We start from the raw sequence: 16,629 nt of genomic DNA on the forward strand, positions 1-16,629 counted from the left end.
TAATTAATGCCCAGGACGTTTCCGTCTTCATTTCAAATGCTCGAAATTCGGCAGATGTACTTTTGCACGTGACTGTCAGCTGAATAATAATTTAACTCATTGTCGGATAAAGCGCCCTCTCATCCTTGTCATCTCCTTTTACTTATATCCACACAAGTATTCGTGGGCGAGAAATCAACCAGTCAACAGGTTAAGTAGATAATTTAATGTTTGAAGAAACAAGTGATGTATTTATATCTGTAACATGAATAATATTTAAATATGAGATACGCGATACTTCGATCAATCTAGAAAATAGTATTAAAGATAGAATATTATTTCGAAGTTATTCTAGTTTCCATTATTTATGAGAATGTAGAATACATTCTACAAGTTATTTTATATCAAACGTGTATCATAGAAATAATCTATCATCTAATATTACAACATGAACTACCTTCGATTATTTTGCATGGACTGCAAAAATTCAGCATGGTTGCAAAATTAATCACCTCTTCAATATTTATTATAGTGTGATTATTTCCATTCAATACATGCACATAAACGTCGGATGACATGCAGTTTTTATCGACTAGAATACTTGTCCTCTTTACGCTTGTGCCTTTATGCATATTTAAGTAAACTACTCAACATGTTATTGTTTCTATAACCTCGGTTTGGATTGACAAACAATCATTTATTGATAAATCGGCGCGACGATATTCTGACAAAATTTCTCACGCCAATCAGAAATGTAAATACATTTGATCAAAAAGAAAAAAAAGAGAGAAAACTATGGTTTTTCTTAATTGTAGGTAAATATGATTTCAGTAAAATAAATCTATCAGTATTCTACATTTAAGCACAAAATTGCATTGATGCATATCGACTAGACAGTATGATGCATTTACGACAAAAATGAGTACGTGAAACTTAAAACAGTAGAAAGATTAATAGAATTATGCACATACGAAAAAGCTACACTAATGAAAGAAAGAAATTCCAATTGATGCAGAAACTTTTTGCACAGAGATCCGCAGTCTGATGATGACGGTAATTAGACAATAGCTACGGAGGTGCCAGATTCGCAGCGTACAAAGCAAACTTTTCACGCCATTTCATATTTAATGCAAGATGCAGACCAAATTATGAACACATACAGGGTATATGCCGGAGACCGAGGAAGATATATAAGCCCGTAATAAGGGCGGTAAGACTTCTGCAGCCATAAATTTCTGCAACAAACTTCTGCTACACCACTAATGCATATTAATAACAAAGTTTGTTCCGCCAGTGTTCGCGGGCTCAATGACCAACGAGACTTCTGACGACATCTTCGACGCACGTCACAAAAATTCCCCGGCTCGCTGCTACTTGGCTGCTGTATGTTTAAGGCTAATTAACCTGCATACGTATGTGCACGGGCGACACACGCTCGCATTTCGTTCTAAGGGCATAATAAATTTTCCCCTTCGTCCCTGGCGCGCATACGAGCGCACAGGCGTGCGCGCACGGACGCGAATGAAACGCTTTACAGAGAAAGAGACGGCAAGACGAAACAGAAATGACCTGTGCGCTCGCCTTTGTCTAGTTAGAGTGCACTCGCGTTCACAGTCTCCATGAGAACTTCACTTCGGCGGCAGAAACAGTCGTGTTTCATCGTTATGTAAGCTTAACTTGGATTAATATTTCTTCCTTTTAAAGCCCCTGTCGAGGTCCGTGAATTCTCCGAGCCATCGGGGGACTACGTGACAACGACGTCTTTCGTGCCGCTCCCTCATCTTGATTCTCGAAAAGCACTCGTATTCGCATCCATATCGCGACGGCGGCTCCCCCATTTCGCCACTGGCTTCCAATTTCTTTTCGCCGTCTTTTTTGCGATACACTCTTATTAGCCGGGAAACTGACGTCGCTGGTGAACAGTTCGTGACTCGACTTTTTTAGCAGTCGTTATCGTCCGACTCCTCTCTTAATCCCGAGCAACAACACCGCTCCGAGATAATATCGTCGTGAGTAATGAATATTAGACGACATCGTGTGCTTCGACACAAATTAGAACCGCGAGGTCGCCCGTCAAGGCTCCGTCACTTCAGACACGCCATTTTATTGCCAAGGAAATCCCGTGGATCTCGTTGACACACTGTGTGAATGCCAAGGCAATCTCGCAGAAGTCTTAGAATACAAAAGTTTATTTGTTATACGTTTTCAGAGCAAGAAAGTCTTAAGGAACGAGGCAGAAAGTCAACGCTTTTCTGTTTGAATGATTCTTGGTGCATCATTTTTAGTGGCACAGCCAGAAATGTATTAACGAAAATAATGTTAGATTTTTTAATTTTGAAACATCTCAACCCTTTGATAACTTCAATGCCTTTTACATTAAAAAAATGTCAAGCAACGAGCAAACATTATATAATTTTATGGAACACACAGTACTTAAAAGATTATCTTCTTTCTGCAGAAAAAAAACTCAAAGAATTAGCTTGCAGCATGGCGCAGTAATCCAATAAATGCATTTTCTATGTCAACAACCATTGCATATATGTATATGTAATAAATTCTATGACCTCGTTAAGATCCTACTGAAATTCTTTGCGCGTGGTTAGGTAGTTAGACGGTTTTTTATTGTAAAAAATTGAAAGAAAAATTCATCTTTATGTATACTTTTTGTTTCGTAGTCTTCGTCATCGCTGAACTGAGTGCAACAATTATCGTCCAACCGTATTTCATGGAGGGATTTCTTCAATTTGTCTCACTCTCATTTAGCGGTCTTAACATATGTGATATTGTTATTGTTGCTAAAAATGCTTCTTAGGTTTAATCAATAAAAATTGCCATTCTACTCGACAATTATTATATACATTATAATATCTATTTAACTATTGTATTATACATATAAATTCTGCTGATATCATTACTCCAGTTTTGAGCTTGCACTCTTCCTCCGAGAGAACACTTCTTAAAATGTGCTTCAACTTAAAATTTGCAACCGTCAGCACACTGCTTGACTTTTCTATTAGGTTCACATTTTTTAGTAGATACTCGTTTGCATGAAATAGATTCTCCTCTTGTTTTCTTCTATATGCAACATATGCTTGCATAAGTTGACGATTTTATAGTGAAACAATCAATTTTTACATGAAAGTCTAGCAACACTGAATTCTTATAATTTTATATTTTCAAATGCGAATTTAGCAGCAATGAAAAGTACATTATTCATCACATGACTAAAAAATACATTTTTCGTACTGTGATTCTAATAATTTGATCAGCCATTGCATAAACCAACGATACTTTATCTATTTTCTAAGTTTATTATACGCATACATATTTACAGAGGACATACCGTGTACAGAATTGCGACAAGCGAGATGCGATGCAAGATTGCTTGAAAATAGAACGCTTGCTCTATGTTTAAAAAGACAAGTTATTATCTCGACAATAGACAATACAATGAAGATTTTATTACATTAATAAAGATTAACGAAACATTAACTGTGGCCTTGTCACCTCCCATATCGTTTGGGGACAAACAACTGATGTTTCGTGCTAGGCATTTAATTTGAAAATCAAGCAAAGAACAAACTCAAACAATTTATCTAGTCTACGTATTAGACATTTGTTTCATGTTAAAATAGCAGACAAAATATTTTTAAATACACCGAAATTCAAAACATTACATTTAAAAAAACCAAAATGAGCCATATAACGTTTTCTAAATTAAATGGGAACAACATTTCGTAGACGACAGATTTTTCTAAAACGATGGACCCTCATTCTTTCTTTTTAATGGAATAGTATGCCAATTCTTTAAGATAGTTCAGAACTACATTTGCTTAAAGCGTTTCTTGTTACGTCGTATAATTATGGAGTTGCAAACGACAAATACCTACTTCTCCTAATAGTTGAAAATGCACATGAATATCACGCGCAAAGATCGAACATCTTACATCACTCCGTTCGACTCGAAACGGCAAGATCGACCATAATTAGCGATAAATTACAATTATCTGCGCCGCGACTCTCCTCCGCGAAATTTTCCTACCGCGCCGTCGTCGATTTCCCCGTCATCTCTATTTCTGGCTGGCCGAGGATCTCGCAACGATCTGAAAAAGCTAGTGAACTTCGTATCCCGCTCCATCGAGCGCTGCTTAGCGGATTAACAAACAACGGACCACGGTTTTCGCAACAGACTGCTTAATTATTAACAAACCAAGTTAATCACCTTGGTCCAGACTTAACCCAGATTTCGAGTCGAGCTGTGCGTCGGGTCTGAATCCCTCGTCGATCAGTTTCTCGCTGCATTAACGATAACGATTAATAAACCACCAGCAGCGAGATCGTCATTTTAACATCCGTGAAAATTTCAGGAAACCAGTTCTACGACTAGATAAAAAGAGAAAGATTGGCGGATAACAAGTTTAAACAAGAGCTAGCACTGATGATGTATGCTAAACGAGCTGGGAAAACAGGATCTCCGTAGGGCAATGAGAAAAACAAGCCCGGCGATGAACCTCGCGCAGCTACTTACATCCCGAAGACGCGAGCTTCTGTGCTTCAGACAGGGAAGAAGCGAACGCTCGTTCGCGCACTGCAATTTCAGCCTCAAAGGACCCGTGAGGGAAACCGGCTTTCATTGCACGCGCAAAACAATTTCTGCTTCCGAGGATTAAAACGCTCCGAGAGACGGTCAGGTCTCCCGTGACTTCGCAGGCCAGCAGGTTTGATTCCTCGGACACTGCAAGACATGAGCGCGCGATAGAATTCCGTAGAACCATTCCCCGAATGCCACTTTTATCTTCTTTTACGTCTCCGCGTTCAGCTACAGTGGATCCGAAAAGAATTTGAACACTGAATTTCGAGACATTGTCGATATTCAAATTGCGATTACTTGACTGCGGATTTTATGCATTTATCAGAAAAACGAGTAGATCAGATGCAAAACAGTGAAGACATTCAAAGAATTTAACAGTACTATTGTATTGGTTTCAACCCTTTGACTTTTTTACGACACTTAACTGAATATTTATGTAGCTCCAGTATCTTGGTATTAATGCAAACAATTTCTATTTTGTGCTCCTATTACAGGAATATATGACTACATATTCTGCTCAAGTAGTTTTTCAAAACATCATGTTTCCTGGAACACCTAGAGTTTTTTTCAAAGAAGTAACTGATATAAATGTAATTAAGAATCTCACTAACTAGAAGAATCGTTGCTCAAATCATTATTTATCAATCTTCTTTTGCACATTCATGAACATTCCTCCCTTAGGGAGAAGTTAATATAATCTAGACTTAATATATATGGCTGCCAAAAAATTCCAATTCAGTGCAACATTTCTAATCCAGGATCAAGCACTACGATTTACTTCTACAACAATTACAACTTCTATGTCGTTTATAATTTCCTAAAAGAAAAGAAAATGTGTGTTCATTGATCGTCTGCGTTTCTCTCTCGTCAAACACGTTTCGGATTTACTGTACGTCCATCCGGAGCGGATGAAGTTCCCGGAAAATAATCAGTCCGCCAAAAATAAATTGTTGCCTTTTGGAAAACGAGATCGTTATGATCGCCAAGATATTATTGCAGTAACGATGCTGGCACGTTTTCTGCCTACTAAAAGTCGCAGTTATACACCTTCCGCGCACATACTATGGGATAGCCGCGTATACTGGTTTTACAGGTACATTGTGAATGAACAAAATGCAGCAGCGATAAAAATTCCTCTGCTATGAATAAACCTGTGTCTAACATTGAAACAAATGCTCCCATTTTTAAGAGATCTTCCTACTTCGACAGTAGATGAAACGTGCAATTTTAGCGGACTTGCTGAGATAAAAATAACTAGCAGTTTGTAACTTTGTGGTGAAATTTATCAGTCTTCAGTAAATATGAAAATCTTGTTTGTATGAAAATAGTGTACTTTATCTAAAATTGTGATGGTTCAAGCAGAACGTTTTGCATAACAAGACATGCTCATAATTGTCATAAAATTGTTATGGTCTGCGTTGAAGTAGCCTCATGAATTTATTTTTCATCTTCAACATGCGCTGGGTCATAGCAAGCAGCTAGATACAGTTTTATTTTTGCAGTTGTAAAAATTGTACAAATAAATTGTAAAGTTGTACAAATATTGATTTATTTTTCGTGAAACTGAGGTATCTATAAAAACACCTATGAAGTTTTAAATAAACAAGTTTTGAGTATATGATAGCAACTAGAAAGGACTGTGAATAAACATTAATATGTTGAAAATGAATTTCATACACTGAAAATGAGATGCGATAAACTAATTGTACAACGAGAAAAAAATATGGATCATGTAATAAGGAAAATATACATAGAGACAAATTTGAAATTCATGTAAATGTAATGTAAAGAAATCTAATTTCAAGTGAAACAAATTTTTCAGTTTGTCCAGCAACAATCACAAAATTATCGTTAAAAGTAATAGCATATAGTTGTTTTCGAAATGGGAACAATTTCTTAGTCGGAACAGAATTTCAAATTTAATATGAAAATTGTGAATATTGATTACCACTGCAAAACAGCGCTGATAAACGCGGAATGCTCCAGCTTTAGACTCAATTTATTAGATGATGTGCATGAACTGCGAAGAGAGAGAGAGAGATTTCATATATGTATTCCCATAAAGCTTATTTCTGTACTGTATATTTTACAGTTGTTTAAATATAAGCTTGTTAACTTTCAGTTTAAATCCTACTGCCTTTTGACAAAATTTGGTAACTCTCCTGGAAAGCATCTTTTGTGTGATAAATATTTTAGTAAAGACTTATTAGTCTGGAACTTAAAAAATAAAAACATTATCCCGATATTATCAGTGCTTATCTGGAACACATTACGATTAATTAAATACTGTATCGTAGTAATTCGTCACGAAAAGACATGTTAATTGTACGAAAATAAATACGCGAGCTGGTAATGATAATAATGAAATTCCGTAGAAACGGATTCCGCACTTTTCTCCTCAATTTTTCCCAACGAGCTCAGAAGCGAAGGAACTGTGCAAAATATGAAAATCCCGTGACAATAGAGTTTCAAGGCGATTGCTTTATATCCTTAATCTTCTTCGCTCATTACCAGTTTCATTAAGTCTCGGAATTAATTTCCGCCCCAGACTTTTTCCATAAAGTTTTTTGGAAATTCTTCACTTGCCAACCGCGGAAGCTTAAAATTCATTTCCCATAGAAAATTGAATCCTCTTATTATGATTGATACTGAGACAATATGGTTACGGATAAAAATTTGTTCGACCGTCTTCGATTGTTATCTTGGGATAACATTGATCGTGTGTACTCAAATTGTGATTAGTTTACACACATGTATACTTGAAAATCGTAAATTTTTATAAATAAATTTACGAGACACTATTCTTCATATTCTCACTTATGCATTGCATACCTATCTTTTAATTCATGTCCTCTCTGGTCAAATGGCGACCCTGAGGTGTCGTTAAAAATGATCACACCATAATTCAAAACAATTTTTAAATGTATTACTAGATTTGTTAGTGATGAATAACGTTCTAAAAATTCAAATGTGATACGAGTATTTACGCTCAATTTCGTATTGTGAAAATATTTCGAATTAGAGTATTAAAAATTCAGAAGAAGAAAAAAGAAGTTAAATGGTATTTGTTACCTTATAAAAATGAATGGTTTTATTATGGATTATATTATTTATAATGGACCAATTAGCATTCGTACGGTTTTTATTACAACATGTGCTTCAGAAACAAAATTGAAATCATGGAAATAAACTATAGGCAAGTGAAGAAATATTTTCGTTGGAAGAGTAAACTGAATAACCGTGAACGCACACAATCGTAATAACACCTACCCCTTCATGTTTAATTTCTGTATCGGGTTTTCAAACAATATTAAATATTCATTAAAATATGCGGACCTTGATGAACGCTCAATATCTTACCCCGCGCTGCGTAGAGCAACCCCCGAAAGGGAAGCAGGCTCGACGACAAACGTAGTAAACTAATTACCACACCGGGTCCCGTCGAATTCGGTATCGAAATTAATCCGAACGTCCAGGTCGGTAAAGTCAGATATCATCGATAATTACCGGACACGCATTATTCGTTGACATCCTAATTACAACAAACACAGAAGCGTTATAAGCGGCACGTTCCGACGAATGCACGCTGATTGGTTGAAACCAATTACCCTTCGCCATCCATGCGTTCGGTTAATCGCCGCGCGCGTGCACATCCATGCTCCGCATTAAATAAATATCGCGAAATCTACTTCGGAACTGTCTGTCGGCGTAGTGAAAAATATTTGAAAAAATGATACCTTTCGATGGGAGGAAAAAATGACGAGGGATATCTGTTATGCGCTCGATTGTCGTTTCTGCAACCCCTCGCAAAAAGTATTTGATCGAACCCGACGTTAATCGGACGTGAAACATATTTTTATTGCTGGCAGGAACAAGCACGACAATTTTGGTGCATAAATAAAATAATATAAAAATGTTTGCTCCTGCAGGAAAGATACATCAGAAATATGAATAGCAATTTGAATGTGTTGGCAACTTTTTATTGTCGTGTTAAGAGTTTTCTAATATTTTATCATGCTCTCCTTATAATTATTATTATTCAGAATCAATTCCACACTGCAATTATGTGTAATATATGGTTGTTACTAATTGTAAGACATTAGATGGAGATGTTAAGCAACTTCCATACGCCCCATTTAATAATAAATTGTCTTTTATGAAACCCTGCAACAACGTTTTTAATGATCATAATGATAGGGATAGAAAATTGAATATACTTTTTATTAAATTATTAATTTCGTCAAAAATTTATCCGTCATACTAGGCGAACGCTACAGAACTTCGCCATTCAAACTATATTTTTATCTTTAATATTTACCGAGGTAACTTGGAGGGTGCTAATTTTCAGAGAGCGGTTCAGTCCGTGAACTTATTCCTCCGCCGATAAAAATGTGTTCTTTATGTATGGTTCTTCTAAAAACCAGAAAAGTTTTATCAAACTCGGCAGAGGGCCATCGGGTAACGCTACCTGTTAATCGTCTTTCATAAATTTCGCATAGGTGCCAGTGCAGAATGCATTATTTTATATTTGTTAACGAGACAAGGGCACCTACGGTGTCAGTAATATTTGTTCACATATCCTCCATTTTTCCACTGTAATTCTATTAGAAAACTACGCATATATGTTTATTTTAAGGTTTGACAAAGTAACAAGCGTCCAGTATAACTGTTTTGCAATCGGCGCGAGGAGATATTTCATAAAAATATTCTAGCGACATAATTGACAGGACACGCGATTATGTTCCAAACAAATACTGATACTACATCTTTCGCAAATATATTCTGTCTTTGTCTGGAGTCTACAAACCCCATGGCCAGTCGAACGTTAAAAATAGCATACATGTGCCATCTTTTTAACGGGGATCGTACTTTCAGCTGCAGAAATATTCGCTGTTTGGTGCAGCAGAACACGAGCCTGACTCATCATCTATTTGTTAAGAACCGGTCACCACTAAACTGGGGATTTTTATGCAAAATAAAAGTTGTCTACATTAAGATGCAGGGGCAGCATAGACATTAATTTCCTCGTCAAGCCAAATGGAAATAAAACAACAGTATTTCTAAATTCAATAAATGTTTTTGCTGCTTTATAGTCTATCCACTCACAAAATCCACAGCCTAGTCATCAGAAATTAAAAAAATAGAACACATGCACTAAATCTTTTTAGTTACTCCTTCAACAGAAATCTTTGTTTTCGATACAGCGGAATGTCGCATGTTTGTTCCCATTGACAACAGCGTTCACTATGATCGTTTGATTCTCATTTACCGGTCCGAACGCGAGCGTGGTTCATCAACGATTCGTTAAACGCTCGTCGTCGGTCCCGAGGCTCGAGCATTTACCGAGGCCGCCCGCTATGCGCTTTTCCATTTAGGCACTGTTGGAGGCCGCGAATGGGGAAACACACGGCAGTTTGTCAATTTGATTTGAGCCATCTTTCTCTGTTCGACGCTGTGCCGGGGGTGGAATACGTTCCTTTCTGTCCCCCTCTCTTTGCTCTCTTCAGTCGCATATCGTATCCTACAGAGTTACGGTTGCGTGGTTCCCGTCTCTCGGTTATAACGAATTCGGGGATTGCCGGACGAGGGTGAAGCGAGGAAGGGTAGATTGGACCAGAGAGCCACGCAGACAGAGAAAGAGAAAGAAGGGGTGGAAGAGAACGATGATTCAAGGATATAATATGCCTCGATGGACTTGAAAACGGCCGCGAACGATTCGCACGAACGACCGACGGAACGGGGAACCGAGGGGGGGAAACGGAAATTAATCGGCGGAAATCTCTTCTTTTTCCCCAACCGATTCTCAGTATTTTGTTCTCGGGAATGGTTTAAGGTTTGATAGGGAAGAGCTCGGTCGTGAATGTATCGTTCCGATATTTGAATGGCAAGAAACCGGGGGAGAACGCTCGCTCGATTCCCAAGATGGACTGCGGCCGGGTAACGCGCATAATGCGCATGGTAGTCGATGAAAGTAATAAAACCTTAAGGACATTTCCTATCCCTTGAATAGGGATGATGTAATGCGCGGCCGCTTGCGGCGGAATACCAAGTTTGACCCCAGAAGCATTCCATTTTGAATATTATATCCACCAACGAGATAGTTAAACGCGCGAAATGGCATACAGTCGCTCAAAGAAGTCGCCGTATACGCTTTAACCTTTTCAAGGATTCTGACGCGTACGTCTACATATAATTTTACTTCGTGTAACGTATAATAATTACACACACGGACGTTACCTTTTCCAACGCATTCACGATTCAAGAGCTTAGTGGGTCATTTTGAGAAGACATTCTTGAAAAAATGGAAATTTCCGAATAGAAGAACATGTTATGGTGTGCTTTAAAATAATTGTTATCATATCCATCCACTAAGCTCCTCAATTATTTTCATTTTTGTCTGGTTCAATTAAAATATAATATACATATCAATTACCTAAAGTGCATAATCACAAACAAAATTAACGTCTTCTAATTTGTATGTATAAATAGTTCATCCTTGCAGAAGTAAACGGACTCTCCCGGTCTAGAACCATCAATATTTGATTCGATTTTTCGTTACGTGCATCTCCTTAAGAGAATGTATGGATACTGTTTTGACTGACTGTACCAGTTCGACAAAATTTAGAAGCCTTGTATAAACTATTCATGAACATATATTTATAAAACACAGTGACGTTTTTATTGTTCAATAAATACTTCTTTAAGTACGTGAATGTTTCATCATTGCCGACATTTTATAATGCTTTCTATTCAGAAGCATTCTCTCGATCATAAATTATTCATTATGCAATTGTGTATCTCAATCAAATATCTGCCTACGATTGCCTGAAAAATAAAAATTTATACGCAACATTCTGCTTGATGAAACATTTCATATATTGACTGACGGACGCGCGGAGCTCTTGCTTCGAATTTGACACAGATATAAATTGTTTATACTTAACGACGTTAGAACAAGTGACCAGTTGTATATAATAAATGGTAGTCACCTTTATTTATGATACGTCCATTTTTTTCTTAAGCTTTGTCACGCTAGATCACCCAAACAGTTTCAATTCATTGCATTCATTTATTCCTTTGTTCCACAGTGGTGAAGCCCTTGGAATATTTTTAAAATAAATTACACGGTGCAGAATCTTTATTATATTGAACAATGGCTACAAATGTGCAACAGAATGATCGATGAGAGAAAAATTTCTATGTTCAACCGCGCGTAATTTTCCATTCTGAGAGACCACTTTCAATGTTAGACTTCCATCGTTTTTCACCGATTCTACACAAACATGCTTGCGCGCAGCATGAATCAATGGCGTGAATGCGCTTGACAATCGATAAAACCGGTTTTTTATCTTTGCGAAATGTCAATCCTTTAATGGAGAAAATTTCAATGCAGAGAATGTCTCCGCGGATGAATGGAATTGATCGGTATTACACATTTTAATATCAAATGGCAGTAATACGTTTTCGTTGTAACCGTTTAATTTTGCGCATAATTGACGCGCCTTAAAGTCGTTTTGTTCGGCGTCAATAATTAAAATCTCTATTCCTCAAGCATGCATAATTTTTCAAATCTTTAAACGGCACATTCATCTCCGTTCTATGTATGTATTATTTTTGATAGAAGAGACGTGGCTACCAGAAATACCACGAAAAATATGTTTTCAAAAATGAATAAATAATACAGTGAATAGTCTTAACACCAGTTTTACGGAGAGAGCTCTAGAAATAACTATTTCATATTATTTTATAAACATGACAAGAGTGTGTCTATCCAAATTTTTGGCCATTTCTCCAGTATTATATACTCAAAGAAATGAAGTTGGTAAATAATTCCTCAGGGAAGCATCTTTACAACCTTAATAATCGCAAATTAATAATATTAGTAAACCTAGTGTTAAATATCATCGATTATAATGCTGTAAGAACGGTCCGCCGTCCGAGGGTTAAAAACGCATAGTTCTTTCAAATTAAACACTATCTCTACCATCGCTCTATTATTTTTGGGGGACTGAATCGGTCGGTCAATAGGTCTTCTAATCTAAAACCGAGACAGTTCTTTTCGAAGATAAAACGCTCGCGTCGGTTTCAAACGCTTTGAAAAGTTTCGAGGTTCCGCAAAAACCGTTGAAAACGAAAACTGATAAACATTTGATTCGTTAAATATTTGATCCGTGTTCGCCGCGAAGAAAAGGTCTGAAGTAATTTAATATCAGCGGCGCAGGTCGAGACAAAAAGTAATAGCGCAACGAGAATATAATACGCTCCAGCGAGTTCGAAAACAGCCGCGCGCGAATCGCACGAACGGCGGATGAAAGAGAAACGGAAATTAATCGGCGGGTACCACTCTTTTTTCCCCAACAACCCCCGGCATTTTGTCCGCAGAGATAGAGATCGTTTGAAGGACGACCACGATGACTAGAAAATGTAGCCATATGGTAGGAAAATCGCACGAGAAATCTGTGATTTCATCCCCGAGGGTAAGCGAGAACGTAAAATCGCTTACCGCGTCGCGTCGCCGCGACATTCGATTTTCCCTGCCTCAGAAAATTGTACGAAGGACGAATAAAAAGTACACGGTTCTGTAAATTACAAACCCAGACGAAATCATAGTCTGTGCCGCTCGATTTTTGACATTTCAAAATTTATAACACACGCTATAATTGCGATAAAACCGCCCATAGAACTTTACAACCATTCGCGTTTATCTCGATCTCGATCTAAAGTATTGTACTAGGCTCTCGTGAATCTTTCGAGAACTAAAGTTCGAAATAGAATAATTCAGAATAAGTACCAGGAAAAAAATTAAGTACAGCTTCTTATCAAACTGTTAGAGCTGCATACATGCATAAATCGACGTGTTTAAGCTAGCAGCTATACTGCATTATTGTTATTCTTTTAGGCAAGATTATCCGTTACATGGACAATATTTTTCGCAACATGGCTATAATAATTTTATCACGACTCGCTATATTTTGCTTCCGATTTTCATCAATTTTTTCACCCTTCCAACATGAATGCTGACCGATAAAAATGGCACGTCCTACACTGAATGTAATGATAAATCAAACCTAAAAATATTGTGTTTTTTAAAGTGACAAATCTCATCAGTCATACCTATTCATCTGAGGCATTGACTTTTACTGAAGAATGTTTAATGATGTCTCCAAAATAAGTAAGTACAATTGAAAATGACATGATATCCCATTGTCCGATTGTTTCCAAATTTTGCACATCTCATTTCCTCACCAAGTCTCGCAGTTTAAGAGTGTCAGAGCAGAAAAGTCGAAAACTGCAAAACAGGGACTACCCTTACTGTACAGTGAACGTGTTAAATCGAGCTGGTGATCTTCATCAAGAGGCTCGCACGTTATCGTAGCGGAAAAGGTTAAAAGTGAGACACCCCGTATACGACAAGCAGTGAACGACAGGTTTGAACGTGAAAGTAATCGAGAGACACGCGCGCTGGTAAAGGGAGCAGAAAGAAAGGCAATAATGAATGCAGAGTACAGTTCGGTGGACTTGAAAATAGGCGTTTTACACGAATGAGGTGGAGGAGAAAGAAGCGGAAATAATGGGCGGGGAGAATCTCTTTTTATTTTCGTGGGTGTTCGTGCGCGTTTGGTTCGTCGGAATAAAAATCATCGAAGAAACGATCTCGAGCGTATCGATGGCCGGCTAACGAGTCGATTATACGTGCACAGGTACGCGAATGCAAGAGGCAACTCTGCTGTGTTGGTAGCGTGCACGTATACGCGTGTCTGCGCCTGCGATGGTAGCAGGCATAAATTACATTTGCATCTTGTACCGTATTTTCTATCCCCGGATAGATGTGCGAAGGGGTATGCAGATCAGGGTATGAATAATATATTATATTCCGAAATTTTAAGCGATCCGCCTAATCCCGCGACTTTTGTAATTCAGATCGGAAGGAACGGGAGTCGTCGATGGAATTAGGAATCGAAAGCGACAACCGGTCACGCTGAACTTCAAATAACAATTATTATTCGCTTGGCGTCGAACGCTCCGCATTGTGGAAAGAATTTCTCCTCGAATTATGCGTCGGATTACCCGATTACCAATTACATCCGACTTAATATGGACAATCCTGTTTATTTTTCATTATCGAATGTCTCGTGAAAAGCTTAAAGTGTTTCAATTTCAATTCAGAGATCCAGAATAGCCAGATAAGGAGAATTTACTCGAATTGAGGGGCAAAAGTTATGTTCGACAGAGATCGAACGCGTCACGTGACCAGGCTGTGGCGGAAGCGTGGGGAATAGCGTACTTTAAATTTTAAATTCAAGAGAATCGGTACGACTCACTTGAATGTAATTGCCATTTATTGGCTCCAAAAAACAGGATTACAGTAGTTAATGAGATGTTTAAAATAATTTTATACATTTCTGTGATGTGAGAGACCAGAATACTACAACAGTACAACGTTCTTTTATAATAAATGAGTACCGATAAAATGAAGTGCACAGTAAATTTTCATTGTGCATTTGTGCAAGTTTATTTGTGCAAGTTTATTTGTGCGAATTTTATTATCAGATTCAGTTAAAGTGGGAATGTAGTTTAACAGAAATAGAGAATCACGGATTATACTGGAATAATGAATGGAGTGTGAATCCCCCCAACACGGTCGATTTAAAACATTAACGCCGCTGTAACAATTTAAGACGTACAAAAGGGCAATTCAGTGCAATTATGTGTCAAGAGAACGCCGCTCACCGGGGCGACGACGAACACGAAAATGGAGGCGAATTTAATGCGAACGGGGAACGGCAGAGAGGCGAAAATTAATCTCGAAAAATCTCGGTCCTATCGCGCTTCGACATTTTCCGCTATGGAATAAAAATCACACGGGCAGAGATTACGGGTAGCTTCTGATGAAAATCACGCCGAATAAATTAAACGATCTCGAACGTACAGCACAATAGCCATTTAATGCAATCTAGCTTAATATTACACAGCAACTAGCAGCGATAAGTGATTTTATATTAAGAGGAGAATTGGTTTGTTGAAGGAATTCACGAAATTTAATAGCGATTAACACGCTCGCTAACTGTGTTACATGTGTAATGACTGGACTGCGGAAGTTTAAGCAAATGCATATTTTTATTGAAATGGAATAATGGTCTTCACAAAAATATGTTACAATGATCAAAGGATGCCAAAAACATATTGTCAATTTAGTATATTTAGTTTGATTAAATATGTATATTTTATAGCATTCTCAAAGTCTCGTCATTGCAGATTGTATATCAACTCTTACTATGCATAAGAAGCATACCATTGTAAAATAGCATGTAGTTTATACAATTGTTAAGAAGTTTTAACGATTAAACTATTACATATTAAAATTTATGAATGCTACAATTTCATAAATTAAAATTTACATTTTATATTATGATTCGAACATAATGGAAATATAGTGTAAAATGCATACATTAAATACGTTGTTGTGCATTTTGCATATATCGTGCATTTACTTTGCATATTGTAACGTGCGTGCATTTTCGCAGTTTAGTAATGACCGTGCTTTTGTATTGTGCGTAAAGATAACCAAATTAATTTCCCGTGCATTGTCATTTTATGATGTTCAACCAGAAATGTTTTTTCTTTCATGTTTTAAATACCTCATAAAGAGCTTATGTTACATTTAGAATAACAAATTTAAAACAGGTACAGTAGCAAATAAATGATAGCTGCAAATATGTGTGATTTAAAATATCAAGTCTGACAAAGTTAGTTGAACGTATGAATGTTATAAAAATGTAATCACCTTTAAAAAAAAATTAATTCATTAGCTACTTAACAATTGCATCCTTGATAAGAAACTCCATAGTGTGAAACTCACCTGCAACAGAAAATAGAATAGAACATTAATATAGTGTAATATTTTCGGTAAATATGTCGTTTTTTACTGCTATAATTTTTATAATTTCACAACAATATATGACAATCTAATCTAATGTAAACGGTCCATAAAATCGATTCTTTTCATTTAACAGAAATCGATACCTTCCGAAAAATTTCTCGTAAAAGCGTTTAACGGA

The 16,629-nt window shown here is 37.1% G+C and overlaps 1 protein-coding gene across 11 annotated transcripts in view; it reads right to left on the reverse strand.

The window, feature by feature from the left end:
• LOC143216303 (uncharacterized) overlaps nucleotides 1-16,629 on the reverse strand; it is a 491,467-nt gene that overhangs the window by 202,112 nt on the left and 272,726 nt on the right. The gene's annotated exons all lie outside the window — the stretch shown is intronic.

This window comes from Lasioglossum baleicum, chromosome 15 (assembly GCF_051020765.1).
Source record: "Lasioglossum baleicum chromosome 15, iyLasBale1, whole genome shotgun sequence".
Taxonomy (NCBI): Eukaryota; Metazoa; Arthropoda; class Insecta; order Hymenoptera; family Halictidae; genus Lasioglossum; species Lasioglossum baleicum.